The sequence below is a fragment of the Drosophila serrata genome, unplaced genomic scaffold (assembly GCF_035046125.1).
Source record: "Drosophila serrata isolate PLE 108 unplaced genomic scaffold, ASM3504612v1 contig_280, whole genome shotgun sequence".
NCBI classification, from domain to species: domain Eukaryota; kingdom Metazoa; phylum Arthropoda; class Insecta; order Diptera; family Drosophilidae; genus Drosophila; species Drosophila serrata.
In genome coordinates, this window is record NW_028257178.1 from 193,247 (window position 1) to 197,802 (window position 4,556).

At 38.9% G+C, this 4,556-nt stretch overlaps 1 long non-coding RNA gene across 1 annotated transcript; it reads right to left on the reverse strand.

The window, feature by feature from the left end:
* Positions 1-1,842: 1,842 nt before the first annotated feature.
* Positions 1,843-4,505, reverse strand: LOC147643166 (uncharacterized). Its single transcript, XR_015272510.1, has 2 exons — positions 4,284-4,505; positions 1,843-3,395 (listed from the first exon to the last, which is right to left on the reverse strand). It is a non-coding gene; the product is annotated as an uncharacterized LOC147643166 (long non-coding RNA).
* Positions 4,506-4,556: the final 51 nt, after the last annotated feature.

A 4,556-nucleotide genomic window follows, 5' to 3' on the forward strand; every position in this document is an offset into this window, starting at 1 on the left:
TTCACATCTGCAAAAAGCCCTAACTGTTCCACACGGATAAACTGTGTGGGAAAGCAGTATAAGCTTGGTATAGCCTAATACATTTTTAAAAAGATTAGTTAAAACAAAAAAAATAACAATTATTATTAATTTTATTGACCCATATATTGGGGTATTCCTTACATCATATTTATTTATTTAATTTTAATATATGTCGGCAAAATTAAATTAAAACTTAAATGTTCAGATGATTTTATGTCGGACATTTTTGGACCTTCATATAAAATAGTTTACAAAGGAACGATAAGAATAATTTTGATAAAAATTATATGAATATCGACATATTTTAATCTACTACGAAGTATACCTCTATTTTAATTAAAAATTTCTTTTATAATTTTATGAGTTATAGCACTAAGCAAGAAACACATAGAGGAGTCAAACAGTACCTAAAAGTGCTATCACAAAAACGGCTGAGCCTGGAACTCCAGAGCACCCGAACGATATGTCTAGAACCCCAGAGTGCATTCGGCTTTTTCGAGTTCGAAGCAGTCTTTTGAAACCGAGCACAACAAGAATTCACTTTTCAGTGGCAGATCGGCTGTGTAAGGATGAGCAGGGGTGCGTTTCTTTGCGCTGTGCTCTCGTTTCTTTGTATATGTGTATACATATGTGTACAAGCGCTCACACGTTTGTATGCGTGTGCAAATTTCTGTTCGCAGAGTCTTTTTCATAGGTTTCGGACGGCCACAGCCAGTGGGCCGAAGCGGCGGCTCACTTGCTTATGACGTCACAGCAATACTTAGCGGCTAGCGCTTGCATTGGGGGACAAATTATTTATTTTTAAATAACGCTCTTATTACAACATTCTCACAGATCAGTTGGATCAGTCATCAAAGATCTAGTGTGTTCTGCTGAACGCTTATGATACATTACACCACGTATGAATAATAGGCTTGATCCTATTTGTATCGTTTGATTAAGATTAATCAGTTTGTTCACGTCAGGAGGCCTTTCGTGGCGGACGCGGCGCCGCCTATGTCCACCGAGCTTCGAAAGCTTTGTCGCTCTTGCACTCCAGCAGGACAGCGCACTGCTCATCATGCTAATCTACGTGCTCCCGCTCTCGTCTCGTCGATATTCCCGGTCCCGAGCTTCGCTCGCTACTAAGCGAGCTGAGGGATGGATAGTTCGCGCTTCACTTCTCGGGCCCACTCTCGCACTGTTAAGTTTAGCTTATCGGTCGAGTGCGCAACCCTTAAGTCTAAGCTAGTTAGTGCAATGTATGATGCGAAATAAAGCTGACGCACTGAAGCGAGCCCCACGGCGCCCCCAACTTCTCTTTTTAATTATATTATGCTATATTATTTTACGACTGAGTCGCGGGAGCTATTTTCCCCTGCAGGATCTGCGGAATAGCGGAAGGATCGCCCCCCTACGAACACAGTTATAAAAGCTTTTATTAATTAATTGCATATCCGAGGTGCTTTATTTTCATATAATGGACGAGTATACTGGTTCGTAAGGAAGTCTCTTCGATCGATATGAAATAAGAAAGACTCTTTGATTGAGTTAATTAAATTTTTTTGCTTTGCAGAAAAGTTTTGGTATGGCGATCTGAATTTGCTCAACTTTGTACCTAAAGCAAGTTCAATATCACTTGAAATTATGCCAACATTGATGTGGAGCTTGCAAACATTCCATTTTATCCTTGCCCTTATCAATGGTGATGATGTTTTTAATTGCAAACGCTCCGAACATCAATATCCAGTAAATATTTATTTAATACTAGCTGTACCCTGCCACGTTTCTCTGTTGCATATTGTGGTTGCACGCATAAGAAATAAGTCAAACAAAAAAGAATAATTTTCAAATTCATTTAATTCTGTAATACTTGTGGGTATGCAATATTCTTCGTTTTTCCATTCTCCGCGTAAATATAAAGACTATCTGGTTTTCCGACACGGGAACACGCAACATATAATTATCCGTGTGAAAAACAATCTGCATCCAAATCTAGACCACACAACTCCATAGATTGACCTTGAGCTTTATAAATGGTCATTGCGAACGCCAAACGAATGAGAAACGGAAATCTCTTGAACTGGAACGGTTTATCAGTCGGGATCAGAGGAATCCTAGGAATGAGGACATCCTCACCTTTGAAAGGACCAGTTATGATCGTTGCTTCTACTACGTTGTTCATCAATTTCTTGACTGCAAGTCGCGTACCGTTGCAGAGTTTCGGCTGATTTATATTTCGGAGCATGATAATCGGCACACCTATTTTTAATTTCACTATGTGTGGTGGCATTCCAGGCAGATCCAGTGAGTTTAGAAATTCCGTAGGGTAATTAACTGCTTCCTCTGCCTGCACAACGGTATCTATCGACTTATATGTAATTTCGTCGTTTCTATGCTGGATTAAATTACATGATTGAGCTGGTAGACATCTTTGTTCTTGACAGCAAGAATCGCTTGTCCACTGAGCCAATTGTGATTCCTATAATTTATTCTGATATCGGGGAACACTTTTTGGATAGGTCCTTCCTTCGATGTAACTAAATTACAGAAATTCTCGGGCAATACTATTTTTCTCTACGCGTCATTGACTGGCAGCTTTCCGTTCCCCGTGTCCAGTAGCTGTCGTGAGAATACGTCGGCTGAGTCATCGTTCTGTAACTGGACATGCATATTCGTCTTCAACTGTAATGTACGTACATGTTGCCACAATATAGAATATTTTAAGCAAGCATTTATCTCGTCAGCTGGTGTCGATCGGGAAATCACAGGCAACGTTTGCCTGAAATCCCCTGCGAGCAATATTAACGCATTCCCAAATGGTTGGGCAGCTCCATGCAAATCCCGCAATGATCGAGTTTATGAGTTTACATCTTTGCAATACTTTTCCCATGCCAGATGCTCTGGAAATGTTGCACGTAGGAGTCTCGATAATTTGCATGTTCAACGGCAACTTCAGCGCTGAATGAGCACTCCTCCCACCAGGTAACAATGTCGCAGCGATTCCAGATGAAGCAAGAGCTAAAGCTATGGCCTTGTTAGCTCGAACCGTAGCCAGAATCAATGTAATGAGGAATGTTTTCCCCGTTCCTCCTGGAGCATCCAAGCTTCAGCTACCCTTGCCCTGTCGCGTTCATTATTTTGAGAGTGAATCAAATCGATTGCTGCAGAACGCGACTGCCTAACTCGTAATCGTTTTCTCTCTAGCCTATCTGCTCGTCTTTCTGCTGATTCCGCTTTGTGCATCTGCATTGCTCTCAGCCGCTCAGTCTCTCGGATAGAGGCCCGTTCTTCGTCAGTCATATTCGTAATCTTACGTCTTTTTGCTTCTGTATTGCGAGTACGACGACCCAAACTCGACTTCTTGGGTGGCATGACTTCGTTTCTTACTGAACCTGAACAAAAAAATAAAATTGTAATCTCCAATTTCTTCTTTCAATATGTTTTGAATGTTTGACAGCAAATGCTTCGATTCAGCTGGCTGCCTGTAGAGTGCGCAGCAGTAGGGGCACTGGGAAACGCGAAAAAAAACCTGATATATTCACAAACGCAGATAAGCTATCAACATCAAAAGTAGACAATAACCCAGCTGGAACCTCAACGCATGTTGTGTAAAAATTTGGGCTTAAACGGTTCAGAACTTTTCAAGTCTATGAAGGAAGTAGACACAAACAGAGCATTTATACATATATATATAGATGTTAAAAATTTCTGAAAATAAATCGTATTACTTTTAACTATTAAAAATATAAGTTTGATTACTTGAATAAGTGAAATTTCATATCTTTGCTTTACAAAAACGTTTCGGTATGGCGTTCTGAATCTGCCCAATTCTGAAACTAAGGCAAGCACAATACCTCTTGGAATTCTGACAACAATTGATATTTATCTAGGAACTTATGCGAGTGAGCTTTCAAACATTTCAATATATTCTTGTCCTTTTAAAAGGTGATGATGTTTTTAATTGCAAACGATCGCCCTTTCAATACGGAAATGTAAGAAAAGATGGTAAGTAAAGAGAGAAAAAAAAATTTTATTGTTCGGTTTTTAAAGTTGTCTTGAATTGCTACTATTTTAAATAAACATATATATCAATTTCTTTTTGAATCGATTTTTTTGGCCCATATGCTATATGTTGAAAAATCATTTAAGAATTTCCATTTCCTTGTCATATAATTAATATTAATATGTGCAATCATAATCTCCCGCAATCTGAATTTTTTCTGTTGTTCAACAGCACAAAATAGATGGTAACTTATTCCACTGTAGATATATGTATCAACCATTTTTGCTTATATTTTGGATAAGCCATAGATGTTCGATTATCGTTTTTTCGATGGTGGATAGATATGTAGCTCTGTTGGAATCGGAGTTTAATTTCTGCCAAAAATTCCAAATATTGCACACTGATGTGTGAGAAGACTATATTACAGTCGATTAAAATGGGATACATAATTTATTGAGATGACAACCGAACGAGTAGGTGGAGGCACCTGAACAAAAATGAGCCGGTAATCGACTATTCGATTTGTTATAGATAATAAGAACCTTTAGTT